The 16,443-nt window shown below is 43.0% G+C and overlaps 1 protein-coding gene and 1 long non-coding RNA gene across 2 annotated transcripts in view; one reads left to right on the top strand and one right to left on the bottom strand.

Moving 5' to 3' along the window:
* LOC132823489 (calcium/calmodulin-dependent protein kinase type II subunit alpha) overlaps positions 1-16,443 on the top strand; it is a 240,250-nt gene that overhangs the window by 31,845 nt on the left and 191,962 nt on the right. The gene's annotated exons all lie outside the window — the stretch shown is intronic.
* LOC132823490 (uncharacterized) overlaps positions 10,968-16,443 on the bottom strand; it is a 38,074-nt gene continuing 32,598 nt past the window's right edge. The window contains exon 2 of the long non-coding RNA XR_009645553.1: positions 10,968-11,182. This is a non-coding gene — a long non-coding RNA (uncharacterized LOC132823490). The remainder of the gene's footprint in view (positions 11,183-16,443) is intronic.

The following is a 16,443-nucleotide window of genomic DNA, read 5'->3' as shown; positions in this document are numbered from 1 at the left end:
GCCTCTATGACTGGATGACATGTAACAGCATAAGAGATAGAAACAGGAGTAGCTTGGTCCACCATTCAACAGGGTCATGGTTGAGTCAACATCTCTCAATTTCACTTTCCTCATACTTGATTCCCTGGCTGATCAAGAATCTACCGCAGTGTTAAATACACACAGGGACTCTTCCCCCACAGCTCTCTGAGGCAAGGAGTTCCAAAGACTCACATCCATCTGAGAGGAAAACATTCCTCCTCAGTCTTATTCTGAGACTGTGCCCTCTAGACTCTCCCACGATGGGAAGCATCCTCTCAGCATTTATCCTGTAAAGCCTTTCAGAATCCAATATATTCCAATGAGTCACCGAGCACAGTGGGTAATGAGCAACTGCCACTTGGTATGAGTTTGGCCGGAGGGGAGCAGAGTTTTGTACGTTCTGGAACGCATGCTAGCGAAAAAAGAAGATGGTGTTTTTTTCTCTCCCCTGTTGGGATCAGCAGAAACAGATTGTAGATCAGTTGTAATTCTACACCATTAAGATGTGTTAAATGATGGTAGTACTTTGCTTGTTAGAACATCATTAGTTTGACATAGTGAGATCCCTGACTCATTCTCCAAGTCCTCACAGTCATTACCATAGTCATAAATCCATCATTCAGTTCACTGGAGGAGGGCTTGGGGCTACCTAAGCTTCTGTGCAAATTGTCCTTTCTGTCAAGTCTGAACTGACAGCTCACCAGTGCCTGACATTTCCCTACAATTATCCTCTCAGATGGGGCAGGCAAATGAGAAAATAAAAGATGATTTGCATTCTAAAATAGATCTCAAATAGATTTTCTTTTTCGTTTGGTCAACATGAGTCACATTCCTAGTGTGAATATTGCACTCAGCAACATGCGCTTGGATAATCATAGGATGGCCGAGGGATTTACACAAAACAAAAGATGGTGTTGTGAAGGTGTGGGCAAAACTAAGGGAAAGGTAGTAGCCATGATGTGAGGGGCCGGTGTTGGACTGGAGTGGACAAGCTCAGAAGTCTCATGACACCAGGTTATAGAGGAAAGTGAGGCCTGCAGATGCTGGAGATCAGAGTCGAGAGTGCGGTGCTGGAAAAGCACAGCGGGTCAGGCAGCATCTGAGGAGCAGGAGAGTCAACGTTTCAGGCATAAACCCTTTTTGATGAAGGGATTCTCCTGTTTCTCGGCTGCTGCCTGACCCGTTGTGCCTTTCCAGCACCACCCTCTTGACTCTGACACCAGGTTATTGTCCAACAGGTTTATTTGAAATCATAACCTTTTGGAACGCTGCTCCGAAAGCTTGTGATTTCAACTAAACCTGTTGGACTATAACCTGGTGTCATGTGACTTCTGACAAAGGGAAAGGTGACATTGAATGTTGGAAAGTAGATCCCCTACACACTCCTTAAGAAATACAGACTGGAATATGTCAATGTCAGTTGGATTTGAGAGGTTAAGAGAGTGGGCCAAAATGTGGCAGATGGTGTTCAATGTGGATAAGTGTGAGGTTTTTGGTAGAAAAAAAATGGACAAATGACCAATTATCTTAATGGGGAGAGGTTTCGGGATGCTCCAGTGTTGAGGGATCTGGGTGTCCTCTGTCATGAGTCACTGAAAACTAACATTATAGGCACAGCAGATAATAAAGAGAGCAAATGGAATGCTAGCTTTTATAGATAACGGGGTAGAATATAAAGATAGGGAAGTATTGTTGCAGCTATACATGACATTGGTGAGACTGCACTATGCACAGTTATGGTCCCCTTATTTGAGGAAAGTTGGAGTGGCGTTGGAGACAGTTCAGAGATTGATCCCAGAGATAAAGAGTTTGTCGTATGAAGAGAGATTGAACAGTTTAGGCCTATACTCCCTGGAATTTAAAAGAATGAGGGGAGATCAAATTGAGGTGTTCAAGACGATAAAAGGTGTGGATAAGATAGGCGTGGAGTGGATGCTTCCTCTTGTGGGGCATTCTGGGACAAGGGGTCACAGTCTGAGGATAAGGGGGAACAAATTTAAAACAGATTTGAGGAGAAACTACTTCTCCCAAAGCGTTGTGAATCTGTGGAATTTGCTCCCCAAAAGTACGGTGGATGCTGGGACAGCGATTTAATTGTTAATGGGTTGAAGGATAATGGGGAGAAGGCAGGAAAATGAGGGTGACGAATACTGGAAATCAGATATGATTGAATGGTGGAATAGACTCGATGGGCTGAATGGCCTACTTCTGCTCCTATATTTTATGGGCTTATGAACTTATAAATGTGCTGTGAGGAGATATTGTTGTGGTGGCAATATTACTGGAGTAATACTCTAAAACCCCAGGTTAATGGTTAGGGTAACCTTTCAGTGTTCTCTGCTCCAAAGAAAATGACCCGAGCTTATGCTGTCTCTCTTTGTATGTAAAATTCTCTCACTCCTGCAACATCCTGATGAATCTCCTCTGCGTCTCCTTCAGTGCAATCATCTCCTTCCTATAGTGTAGTGACCCGAACTGCACTTATTACTCCAGCTGTGACCTAACCAAAGCCTGGTACAGCTCCAACATAGGCTCCCTTCTCTTATAATCCTTGCTTTGACTGAAAATGACAAGTGTCCTGCATGCATTCTTATGTTCCCTTCAGGGATCTGTTGACAAAGGTCCCAAGATTCCTCTGTTCCTCTGAGCTTCCTAGTGTCTTGTCATCCATTGAGGACTCACTGGTCTTGCTTAGTTCCTTAATTTTCAATAAATTAATGATTTCTTCAGTTCTCACATTGATTTAATTTTCAACTAATCCACCCACTCTGCAACCTGTTTGCATGTGCCTCTATCTTGGTGCAGCCTTCCACATTATTAATTTGCCCTGTTCCCTTGCCTGGCATCAACAATATACCTCTGAATTCAAAGTTCAAATCAACATTTCTGGAAATGCTGAACAATGCCGATCCCAGCAGTAATCCCTTTGAGACACCACTTTCCACAAGATATTAAGTCAGACAAGCAGCTCATGTGTTGAGGGAATATTGCCTGAAAGAAAGAATTTACATTCCGGAGCACTTTTCATGATCTTAGATGTTCACAAGGCACTTTTCGGTCAAAGAAATACTTTTGAAGTACAGTGTGATGGACTAACCTTAGCTGATATATCCGCATCCCAAACATGGCAAACAATTTGCAGATAACATGCTCCCACATTTAGTAATCTGATGTTATAGTCATAGAGTCATAAAGCTGTACAGCATGGAAACAGACCCTTTGGTCCAACTCGTCCATACCAACCAGCTAGCCAAAATTAATCTAGGAGAAAGTGAGGACTGCAGATACTGGAGATCAGAGTTGAGAGTGTGGTGCTGGAAAAGCACAGCAGGTCAGGCAGCATCTGAGTAGCAGGAGAATCGATGTTTTGTGCATAAGCCCTTCATCAGGAATTAATCTAGACCCATTTGCCAGCATTTGGTTCGTATCCCTCTAAACCCTTCTTATTCATCTACCCATCCAGATGACTTTGAAATGTTGCAATTGTACCACTTCCTCTGGCAGCTCTTCTAAATCTTTCCCTATACCTTAAACCTATGCCCTCTAGTTTTGGACCCCCTACTTTTGGCTACTCATTCTACCCATGCACCTCATGATTTTATAAACTTCTACAAGGTCACCCCTCAGCCTCTGATGCTCCAGGGAAAACAGCCCCCACCTATGTAGCCTCTTCATATAGCTCTAACACTCTAACCCTGGCAACATCCTTGTAAACCTTTTCTGAACCCTTTCAAGTTTCACAACATCCTTCCTATAGCAGGGAGACCAGAACTGCATAGAGTATTCCAACAGTGGCCTAACCAATGTCCTGTACAGCCGCAACATGACCTCCCAACTCCTGTACTCAATGCACTGACTAATAATGACAAGTATACCAAACGCCTTCTTCTGTCTTTCTTCAATGAGATTTTATGGCCCATTGTTCTTCTCAGCAACACAAATCTCAGCAAAGGTGTCCTGTCTACCTGCGACTCCACTTTTAAGGAGCTATGAACCTTCACTGCAGGGTCTCTCTGTTCAGCAACAGGAACTTCCCAGGAACTTACCATTAAGTATATAACTGTTTATGGGATAGATATTCCCTTGGGTGAGGGAATTAACATTTACCAGGATGGTGAGGAGAACTTTACAGTAATGATGTGGGATATTTTACCAGAGAACACAAATGGGACCATGGTTTTAATGTTATTTCTAAAAGATTGCACCTTCAACACTGTGGACTATGTCTGTACTGCAGGCTCTGTAAAGTGCCTTAGGACATCATGAAATTGCAGTGGCCCACTTTACAAATGCAAGTTTATTTTTTTCTATATATTAGTCCGTTGTAAAGCTTTCCTCTTTGAAATAGGCATCACACACAAGCCAGATTGGTTGACAAATTCTTCAGTGTGTTGCTGAGAAGAACAATGGGCCATGAAATCCCATTGAAGAAAGTCCTGTCACATCAAGGCTGTCAGAGCCAGGCGGTTATTAAGGGGTCAATAGATGGACAACAGACTGCAGAGAAAAACATAAACATTTCTCCTGTGCCTCTGGGACAATTCAGATCAACCTACACCTGAGTGTCATGGAATAGCCATCTTGTGGCATCGCAAACCCCTCACCAGCAGCACCTCCCCAAACCTGGGATCTCCACCATAGAGAAGGAGGTGCAAGTTCCCTTCCAAGTTACATCACAATCCCGACTTATTACCGCAGAGTCAAGACAACCGGAATGCTTAACCAAGCAGCACTGTATGGTTATCTTCACTATACAGTGACTCTCGAAGAAGATCTGACAACAATTTCTGCAGAACAGTGAGGCATGGACAATAAGTACAACCCTTAGTTGATTTCTCCACATCCCAAGAATGAACAACATTGAACTGAATAAGCTGTACAAAATCTGTTTGCAGGTCTGGAGTTGGCAATGCTTGCCCCCATAATCACGATGAATACATGGCATTCCCACATAGTGGCTGGGAAGTACGGATAGGGAAAGATTGAAACAGAACGGTAGGGAGAACACTTAAGCAAAAAAAGGACAAATATATTAATACTACTTTACAAAAGCTCTCTGTCATGCAATTAATGTTGTAATTCCTCTTTTTAAAAGCAACAATGTACTCTCATCATTTATTCTGACACTTAAATCCCATACTCTGGGTTTATCTGATTGACTAGTGAAACAAGTTGAACTTCATTAATAATCCATTTCTTTAATCCCAGACCTTAATCAGTAAAATGAACATCAAACTAGATTGACTTTAAAAAATCAATTTGTTCACTCATGTCCTCAAGGGATGGTGTGATAATGCAGTCTGGGCCTGTGGTGCTCATCCTTGGTTACTTCTGGGAAGATGCCTTCCTCACAATTGCAGCTCATGGGCTGGAGATACATCCTCAATACTGTCAGGAAGAGGGTTCCAAGATGTCTGACCGAGAGAAAGTGGAGGAATGTGATATTGTTCCAAGTCATTCCTGATGAAGGGCTTATGCTCGAAACGTCGAATTCTCTATTCCTGAGATGCTGCCTAACCTGCTGTGCTTTGACCAGCAACACATTTGCAGCTGTGATCTCCAGCATCTGCAGACCTCATTTTTTACTCCAACATATGACATGACTTTGCAGCAAAAGTGCAGATGGTTATGTTTCCACATATCTATCTGCTGCCTGGTGTATAGCTTATAGTTCTGAAAGGGCTAATGTTGGAGACTAAGTCTCACTCCATCTGATGACATCACCAGTCTTGGTTGGAGAATCAGGAATCTAACTTCAGATTCCACTGGGGTCAGACATGTCATTCCATCGATCCTGACACCTTCGATAATTGTACCCAACCAGCCAGTATAACTTGCACCTATTGCTAGCATCAATGTTAAGAGATATGCTCTTGTTGTTAGGATTCCACTCGTGTTTCACCCTGACCTGCTGTTAAGAAACATAGGTGCCAGTAGAGAGGGGAGGTTTGGTGGTAACACTCGAACCCCATCATGTAGTGCTAGTGGTTGGTTTTGTAGCACATACAACACTGTCCTTTCTGTCTGAAGTGGGTAGAGTTCACAGCTTTGGCAGGAGCTGTTGAGGGTCTCTTGGCAGGTTGTCAGTGGTACACACAGCTGCTGCTGTCTGAGGTGGCAGGACGTGAGCATTTAACGTGGTGTCAGGGCTGCTTTGTCCTGGATGGTGTGGATCTTCTTAAATGTTCTTACAGCTGCACTCATACAGGCAAGCGGGAAGTATTCGTCACACTCCAGGCACTCTTTGTAGATGATAGACAGGCTTTGGGAAGTCAGGAGGCAAACTACTCATTGCAACTTTCCATTCTCTGATTTGCTGATTTAGCCATAGTATTTATCATTTGAACAATACAGCCTCTGGTCCGTGGAACCCCCAGTAGGTAGTGGGGATTTAGTAATGGTAACTCCATTGAATGTCAAGGGAAAATGGGGATTTTCTGTAATTTTTGGAGATGATCATTACCTGGCACTTGTGTGGCACAAATGTTTTGTGCCACTTGTCAGCTGAAGCCTCAATATTGTCCAGGATTTGTTGCTTAGGGACAAGGACTGTTTCAGTATCTGAGAATTCATGAATGGTAGTGAGCATTTGCACTTCTGAACAATGATAATGACTGGGAATAGTAGCTCAGCATTCGGCCCCTCAAAGCTGCTTCACCATTGAATATGATTGTGGCTAACCTTCTGTCTGAAGTCCACCTCCCGTCCATCCCTCACTTCCCTGAGAAATCTCCTTCCCAGCCGTAAATATATTCACAATGGGGCAATCCCAAAAATTTGCAACACTTTCAATGAAGGACTGTTTCCTCACCTCACTCCTCAACAATCAGCCACTTATCCTGAAACTGTGCCGCCATGCTGCAGGTTTCTCAAACTGAGCAGTCAACCACTCAATGTCCACCATTCAGATGCCCATGTTTTAATGAGAACATCTCAGTCTCAGTTCATCACTGCACTTATTAATGACAAATGCTGTGATACAGATTTACAACTCCAATTTTATCAATGGCACAAAGATGGATGGCATTCTAAGTAATGTAGATGGAAGCACAAAATTACAAAGTGATTAATCAGTTAAATGAATAGGAAAATATTGTTAAATACAAGTCAATGTAAGCAAATAGGAGCCAATTTATTTTGGACTTAGAACATTTTTGATCAATCTATCTTAAGTCAGGCTTATCCAACCTTTTCAAATAGATGTTACTGGTCACATTTCAATTTCTTTCCCAGATAAACAAAGGGGTGCTAGAGTGGCTCAGTGGTCAGCACTGCTGTCTCACAACACCAGGGACCCAGGTTCAATTCTGCCCTCAGGTGATTAGGTGGAATTTGCACATTCTCCCCGTGTCTGCTTGGGTTTCCTCCGGGTTCTCCGGTTTCCTTCCACAGTCCAAAGATGTGCAGGTCAGATGAATTGGCCATGCTAAATTGCCCGTAGTGTTCAGGGATGTGCAGGCTAGGTAGATTAGCCATGGGAAATGCAGGATTACAAGGAAAAGGTGGGGTTCGTTTCTGGTGGGATGCTCTTCGGAGGGTCAGTGTGGACTTGATGGGCCGAATGGTCTGCTTACACACTGTAGGGATTCTATGATAGACTCCCATTCTTCTAAACCCCAGAGAATTGAGACCCAATTTACTCAGCTTGTCATTATTGTGCAACTCCTTCATCCGAGCAACCAAGTCGATGAATTTTCACTGTCCCACCTCCATTGCAGGTATATCATCCCCCAGATATGGAGACCAAAACTGCGTACAGTATTCCAGGTGTGCTCCCACTAATGGCCCACGTAATTGTAACAAGACTTCCAGATTCCTGTGTTTCCAACCTCCTTTCAATAAAGGTCAACTTGCCATTTGCTTTCCAAATCGCTTTCTGCACCTGCATGTTAACTTTCTGTGTTGCTTTTTGAAGAACACTCAAGTCTCTCTGAACATCAATGTTTAGAAGCTTCACACCTTTTTAACAAATATTCTGCTTTTCTATTCTTACCACCAAAATGAATTACTTCACACCTTTCCACATTAAACTCCATCTGCCATCTCGTTCATATTCCATTCACCTGCCTGTATCTTTCGACAATGTCACTTTTGACCTTCTCAGCAGAAATGTCCACTTATAGCTGTGTATCATCAGTGACTTTTTATATATTGCACAACAAACTATAAACATATCAATTCGGATCAGGATCAGGTCATTTGGCCCCTTGAGCCTGTTTCTCTATTTGATAAGATCATGGCTGATCTGTTTATTTTCCCATTGACTCTATGATTTCTTTGTCAGTCAACAATCTCTCAAACTGAGCATTAAACGTATTCAATGATTCTGCCTCCATTGCTCTCTGGGAAAGAGAATTCCTCAAATTGTTGACCTCTGAGATAAAACAAAATCTTCAACTATGTCTTCAGTGGAAGCCCCTTTATTTTTAAACTGTGCTTTCTCATTGTAATCATTCCTATCTGCTCTTCACCACATCAAATCTCCTCCTGAACTGTGGTTGGACGACATCATCTTTACTCTTCTAAACACCTACAGATACAGTCCCAGCCTGTCCAACCTTTCTTCATAAGAACATTGACCGACTATCAGAGGAATCGGATACATGAACTGTCTCTGAGCTGCTTCTAAAGTAATTATATCATTTCTTATGTAAAGACAGCAGAATTGTATATGATGATCCAAAATGGGAGGTAATGGCTTAATAGAGTTATTGCTAGATTATTAATCCAGAGACCCAGGTAATGCTCTGGGGACCTAGGTTTGAATCCCACCATGGCCGACAGTGCAATTAAGAGTCTCATGAAAACTCTGAAGTCATTGCCAGGTGTCGGGGGAAAAGCCCATCTTGTTCACTAATATCCTTTCGGGAAGGAAACTGCCATGCTTACCTGGTCTGGATGGCATGTGACTCCAGACCCGCAGTAATGTGGTTGACTCTCAGCTGCCCTCTGGGCAATTAGAGATAGGCAATAAATGTTAGCCTACCCTCTATATGAGTATAGTTGCAATATTTACAAGACATTTGGTTAAATGCATGAATAAGAAATGTTTGGAGGGATATGGGCCAAGCGCGAGTTTAGTTTGGGATTATAGTTGGTGTGGGTTGTTTGGACTGATGGGACTGTTTCCGTGTAGTATGACTCTATGATTCAGTGAGGCCTACACCCAGTGAATGAACAAAAGAGCAGTCCAGTCAATAGCCTGAACCACTTGCAATAAGCTACGATTTTCCATTTGCCTTCCTATCACCTGCTGTACCTGCACACTAACGTTCGTGATTCACGTACCTGGATACCTAGATTCCTCAGTACCACAGAACTGCATTCTCTTTCCATGTAAATAGTGCACAGCTTTTTTATATCTTTCTGGCCAAAGTGGACAATGTTTACATTTACTGCCATTATACTCCATCTGCCACATTTTTGCCCACTCTCTGAGCCTACACATATCCCTTTACAGACTCCTTGCCCTCTCTCTCTTCATCCACATTAGCGATATAAATTATTAATAGCTGAGGGCCCAGCACAAATCCTTGGCCTCGTGGTGAAGAGAAAGCGTTTGACAAAATAGTTGCAGATTGTTCGACCCAGGAATTTCCCTGGTGAATCCCAGTCCACTGCCTTGAGATTGCGATGATTCAACCACAACAACCACAGCCATTTTCCTTTGCACTAGGTATGATGATTTAGTGTCACTAGCTTTGAAGCAATGTTCCTTTAGGAGCTCAAAATGCAAATAATTCAAGTCCCAGATGCTATCACATGATCACAGGCCCTCTGCAATGGAAGAACACAGGCCTAGGTTGTGTCTATATTAGTTTAACTGTAAATAAATACACCAAAGATCTTCAAATAAATAAAATCCGTGTACCTTCTTTCTGTTACATTTCGATTACACAAGAATACTATTCAACTCCCACAGGTGTCAATGTAGTCCTGAATCTCATTAGTTTCAATTTTTGTCAGGGTTCCATGATGCTGTACAGGTTAATATGCCGAGATGTGGAGGTGCCGGCGTTGGACTGGGGGGGGGGGCAAAGTTGAAAATCACCCACCAGGTTATAGTCAAGATTAGAGTGGTGCTGGAAAAGCACAGAAGGTCAGGCAGCATCCAAGGAGCAGGCAAAATCGACTTTCGGACAAAAGCCCTTCATCAGGAATTAATTTCTGATTGAAGGGCTTTTGCCCGAAACGTCGATTTTCCTGCTCCTCGGATGCTGCCTGACCTGCTGTGCTTTTCCAGCACCACTCTAATCTTAACTCTAATCTCTGCATCTGCAGTACCCACTTCTGCCCAATAGCAGGTTATAGTCCAAAAGTTTTTTTTTGGAAGTGCAAGCTTTTGGAGCGGTGCTACCTGGTGTTGTGTGATTTTTAACTTCATCATTAATATGCTGCCTCGATGTCAGTCAAACTCACTTTGTAACATTCAATGCTTCAAGTGTTTGTGGTTTGATGGTGTTTCTGCTGACTGCTGTCCGTGCTGTTAGTCCAATCTGGACAGGGTTGCAGGGAAACTGAAACTAAACCTCAAATGAGAAGCCGTAATCAGGAAAGTGAACATTTTAAAAGCATTGGAAAGGAAGATTAGATTACTTACAGTGTGGAAACAGGCCCTTCGGCCCAACAAGTCTACACCGACCCGCCGAAGCGCAACCCACCCATACCCCCACATTTACCCCATTATCTAGTGCTACGGGCTATTTAGCATGGCCAATTCACCTGACCCGCACATCTTTGGACTGTGGGAGGAAACCGGAGCACCCGGAGGAAACCCACGCAGACACGGGGAGAACGTGCAAACTCCACACAGTCAGTCGCCTGAGTTCGGGAAGTGAACCCGGGTCTCAGCGCTGTGAGGCAGCAGTGCTAACCGCTGTGCCACCGTGCCGCCCACAAGATCCTGTGAACATATCTTCAAGGCATTAAAAAGAACACACCTCAACTTCAGAGTTAAATTAAATTTAATATAAAGTTCGATTTACATTAGTTAGGCAACTGGGGGTCTTTTCAGGGGCTTCGGTATCTGTTTGCATCAGTGTTGGTCTGGGTCCCCTGTGGTGGTCTCAGTCGATCTGTGACTCCACGCGGTGTTTTCTTCAGCTTGATGGTGGGTCCAGGCCAGGATTCCAACAGGGGGGTAGTGTCCTCGAGTCTTGAGCTGTGAAATGGACAAGCGGAATTTATCTTAAATTCTCTTTTATTAAAAATTTATTTGCTTTATTTGTTACGTAATGTTGGAAGCATTATTATTCTGAAATTTTCAGTTATTTAGTTTTCTAATCTATTGCTAGGATTTGTGCATTTGAACTTTTGTAATGCTGAACATTTTATTTCTTTATTTTTCTAATTTTTTATTTTCCTAAGAATTTGTACTCGAGAATCTGTACCTAGGTACCTGTATGCCGAAGATGGTGCTGTAAGTGGCGACTTGTAACCTTTTCACTGTATTCATGTGTGTGCATGTGGCAATAAAGCTGATTCAACTCAATTCAAATCAACTTTTGGAACAGCGTTCTCAATTTTGGCCAACAAATTAACAGAAGGTGACAAAGATACAGGAGAGGGAACATCTACAATGATGATGCCAGAACTGTGTGGTTATAACCATCAGGAGGGACTGAACAGACTGAAGGTCATTTCTTCAGAAAGATGACCTGCATGAGGTCTGAAAAATTACAAAGCTCCACTGGAAAGAAAATATTTCCACTTGTGGGAGAACCAAAACCAGTGACCATGAAAAGATAAGGATATCACCAAAGGAAATGCAATTGAAAATTCAGGAGAAAGTTGTTCAACCAGGGAGTGTGGAACTCTCTAGCTGTAGAAGTAGTTGAGGTGAATATTATTAAAGACAAAAAATGCTGGTGATCACATCAGATCTGGTAGCGTCCATGGAGAGAGAGCAAACTAACGTTTCGAGTCTAGGGGACTCTTCACTGGAGGTGAAATGATGTGTAGAGGGGCAGCATTTATGCTATAGTTGAGGCCAGTGTGGACTGTTGGCAGTGAAACGATGCTGAAAGAGCAGATTAAGTGACTTATGTATTCAAGAAAAAGCTAAATAAGTTTGTGGTGGAGAAAGGAATAGTAGATTCTGCTAATGGGATGACATGAAGTTGAGATGGGAGGACACTCAAGTGGAGCATAAAAACTAGCATGCAGTGCAGAGGCCAGATAGCCTTTTCCTGTGCTCTTGACCGTAAGTAAGTGAATGTGCCATTTTCACTTTCACTCTCCTGTACTTTATCACTTGTCTATGTATCAAAGTGACAGGACTACACTGGTGTGAGTTCCACCTTCAGGGCTGCTAAATTATACACAATGTGGCAGCTTTGAACCAACTGATGTCTCTGTTAGTTTCCAATTTTTGTATACTTCAAAAAAAATGCCAAGGAATTTTTAAATTGTCAAATGGGAAAAACAATGTATATTTTCAGGTTCTTTAATTACAGTGGTGGTGTTGGACTGGTGCCAGTGTTGGACTGGGGTGGACAAAGTTAAAAATCACACAACACCAGGTTATAGTCCAACAGGTTTATTTGGAAGCACTTGCTTTCGGAGCGCTGCTCCTTCATCAAGTGGTTGTTACCCACCTGGTGAAGGAGCAGCAGTCCAAAAGCAAGTGCTTCCAAATAAACCTGTTGGACTGTAACATGGCGTTGTGTGATTTTTAACTCTTTTTACAAAACCATCGACAATTTCCATTTCAGAAACCTTCATTTAGATAATGTCCATTGGCCCGATGTTGTACTGATGCATCACTGACCTGCCTCGTTAAGAAACTGTCACTGAGTCTGAACCAAAGCCAGGCATTCTTGCTAATGTTGCTTGCTCCATCAATAACACCAGAAAAACAAAGGAAGTAGGCTATTCACCTCATTGTGGGATCAAACTATGTGAAAAATGGCAGCCATGTTTAGCTGAGTAGGAGGTTTGTGTGGGAGTAGTGGAGCCAAATACTTTTTTCTGTACTGTCATATGTACTGGAGCTGGAGGCCCAATGGTAATGTCAATGGGCTAGTAATGCACATGTCTAGGGTAATATTCTGAGCACATGGGTCAAGCCCTGCCATAATAGCTCGTCCATATTTGAGTTCAACTGATTAAAAGTCTGGGGTTGGAAGTTAGTTTCATTTATAATGACCATGAAGCTAAGTTCAACTTTAGATTTTTTTTAGATTAAATTTACCTTCTTTACTTAGAGCCATGGAGTCATAGAGATGTACAGTACGGAAACAGACCCTTCGGTCCAACCTGTCCATGCCGACCAGACATCCCAACCCAATCTAATCCCACCTGCAGCATCCAGCCCATATCCCTCCAAACCCTTCCTATTCATTTACCCATCCAGATGCCTTTTAAATGTTGCAATTGTATTAGCCTCCACCACTTCCTCTGGCAGCTCATTCCATACACGTATCACCCTCTGCGTGAAAAGGTTGCCCCTTAGGTCTCTTTTATATCTTTCCCCTCTCACCCTAAACCTATGCTCTCTAGTTCTGGACTCCCTCACCCCATGCTAAAGACTTTATCTATTTACCATATCCATGCTCCTCATGATTTTATAAACCTTTATAAGGTCACTCCAGGGAAATCAACCTCAGCCTGTTCAGCCTCTCCCTGTAGCTCAAATCCTCCAACCCTGGCAACATCCTTGTAAATCTTTTCTGAACCCTTTCAAGTTTCACAACATCTTTCCGATGGGAAGGAGACCAGAATTGTACGCAATATTCCAACAGTGGCCTAACCAATGTCCTATACAGCCGCAACATGACCTCCCAACTACTGTACTCAATATTCTGACCAATAGAGGAAAGCATACCAAACACCGCCTTCACTATCCTATCTACCTGCGACTGCACTTCCATGGAGCTATGAACCTGCACTCCACTTTTCAGGATATAAATTTATTCTCCTTATCTGATCAGGTCTATTTGCGACTCCAGACCCACTGCAAATTCTTAACCAGCCCTCTGAAATAGTCAAGGGCTAGACATACTCAATTCAAGGGCAATTCATGATAAACAATAGATACTACATGCCATGAAAAAGCTTTTATAAAGGAATGTTCAGTGCAGTTCATGGTATGTGATGTTTCTCAGAGATGTGATAAATCCTTTATATATCTACAAATTCTTTCAAGCTTTTTCCCTTTATTCACGGGATGTGGATATCAATAAAAAGGCCATTCCTAATTGCACTTGGAAAGATGATGGTGTGTCACCCTCTTGAGCCATTACAGACAACGAAGGAAGAATAAAGTTCTTCCTGTGTCACTGTATTCCAAGATCCTTCCAATGGGGATCCAATACCAAGAGGAGATTGAGTAGGTCCACGGTCAATACAGTACTGAGAGAGGTGGGTCCCACAGTTAAAGAGAGGGGACTGAGAGAAGGGTAGAATCCCAGAGTTTGGAAGTAAGACCGAGGGAGGTAAGTACCACAAATTTTAAGCCATTGGGAAGAGCAAGTTAAAGGGAGATTGGGTGGCAAGTCTCAGTTGCAACGCAGGATGCAGGGAGCAAACAGAAAGTTCCTGCTTAGGCCTCATTTATAACCAATAAAACAAATTCAATCAATGAACTCTGATTTATTATTAATGGAATAAATTCCTGCCTTGAAATTGCTTTTTCTTTTCTTGCCGTTGATCAATGAATCAATTTATAAGCTGGATTTGAGACCGTGACTGACCAGAAATGGCCAGCACATTGATCGGGATAATCAATCAGTTGATCCAAGCTGAGTAGCACACAGACAATATCGAATCTGGAATGAAATAAACATTGTATTTTCCTGCATGACTGGTTCCAATTTCTTTTTCAATCACTCATTATTTTAGTGAACACAAAGAAAATATTGTGGTCTGGAAATCGAGGAATTGCTAATGTTAGCCCAATATGTAACACATTCATTTGCAATTTCTTTCCACTTTATTTATGCACCAGAGGGGGCACTGGTGGTGCTGTGCTGGTGTCCCTAATGCTGGACCTAGGGGCCTGGGTTCAAGTCCCACCTGCTCCAGAGGTGTGTAACAACATCTCTGAACAGGTTGATTAGAAATATAGGTTAATTTGCAAAACATAAGTAGAAGACTTGAGTGATGAGGTGGTAATGTCCCAACCTCTAAGCAAGGAGGCTCAGGTTCAAGTCCCATTTCTCCCAAAGGGGTTTCATAACAGATCTGTGCAGGCTGATTTAAAAATATATATATTTTTAAGCAGGAGATTGACTGCTATTGTTAAGCAATCAGTGACAGAAAGGGAAACATATTACCAAGGAGTGTCATAGACTATTCCTCCAAGAGCAAGGAAAGAATTTGCATTGCTGCACCATCTCCAACGTACCTTATAGCCACCAAGGAGGAGTCATTGAAAACAACAAAGATCACAGTAATTAGAGACAAAAAAAGCTGCAGATGCTGGAATCCAACGTTGACAAGCAGGAGGCTAGAAGAACACAGCAAGCCAGACTGCATCAGGAGATGGAGAAGTTGATGTTTTGGGTGTGACCCTTCTTCAGGACTGGGGTGGGTGTAGGAGGAAGCTGCAGATAAACAGGGTAGCGGGGGCAGGATGGTGAAGTGGGTATAAGTGAAGACAGGAGATCACAGCGGGTCAGGACAGCGTCCATGGAGAGAGAGCAAGCTAACGTTTCAAGTCGAGATGGCTGTTCATCAGAGCTGAAGATCAGTGAAAACTGGAGTTACTGTTGGGCTTCAGCAAATGCAGCAGCTCATTTGTGCACAGCAAGATCCCACACCACAGCAATGTGCTGAATGACCAGTTGATCTGATGGCAGCGATGCGGTTCGTGTTCACCTCAGGATAACGGAGATAACTCCTCGGCAGTCTTCAAAATAACAGCTGTGGCAATCTTCCATGGAAGGGCAGGTGAGGCCTCAATTTAGCATCTCATGTGAAAGACAGAGCCCCCCACAGTGCAGCGCTCCCCTAAGACACCGAGCTTGCTGTTTTGTAAATTGGAAATGTCTGTAAATGAGTTTAGCTGTGGCTTAATATCGAGGAGTGCTGCCAAACAGAGACATGGGAAGTGTCTCATTTTAATTGTGATCTCAAAAATAAAAATTAGTGACTGCCTGGGGGGAGGAGAGGGGGGTGTGTGGAGGGAGCTGAATCAACAGATGAACAGCATTTGCTGAATCGATTTTCTTTTCAAAGTTCTTGCACTTTTCTCTCCTGCTGGCTTTGGCAATGATAACTGCAGTCATTACACATCAAAGCAACTCAGCTCTGTGAAGTCGTTTTAGAAACTTTTGGACAGACATAACAAGGCGCAGTCTCCTTCCTTTCACAGCACTGCGTCCTATTGATCTCTGGGGTCAGCAGGCCAGCTGCGCACCACTCAGGCCTGTGTCTGGACTGCCAGCTATTCAACTTGCAGGGGCATCACCTTTGCTCCTC

This window comes from Hemiscyllium ocellatum, chromosome 16, assembly GCF_020745735.1.
Source record: "Hemiscyllium ocellatum isolate sHemOce1 chromosome 16, sHemOce1.pat.X.cur, whole genome shotgun sequence".
Classification (NCBI taxonomy): domain Eukaryota; kingdom Metazoa; phylum Chordata; class Chondrichthyes; order Orectolobiformes; family Hemiscylliidae; genus Hemiscyllium; species Hemiscyllium ocellatum.
The sequence above is the reverse complement of the archived record's forward strand: the minus strand, read 5'-3'. Positions and strand labels throughout refer to the sequence as shown.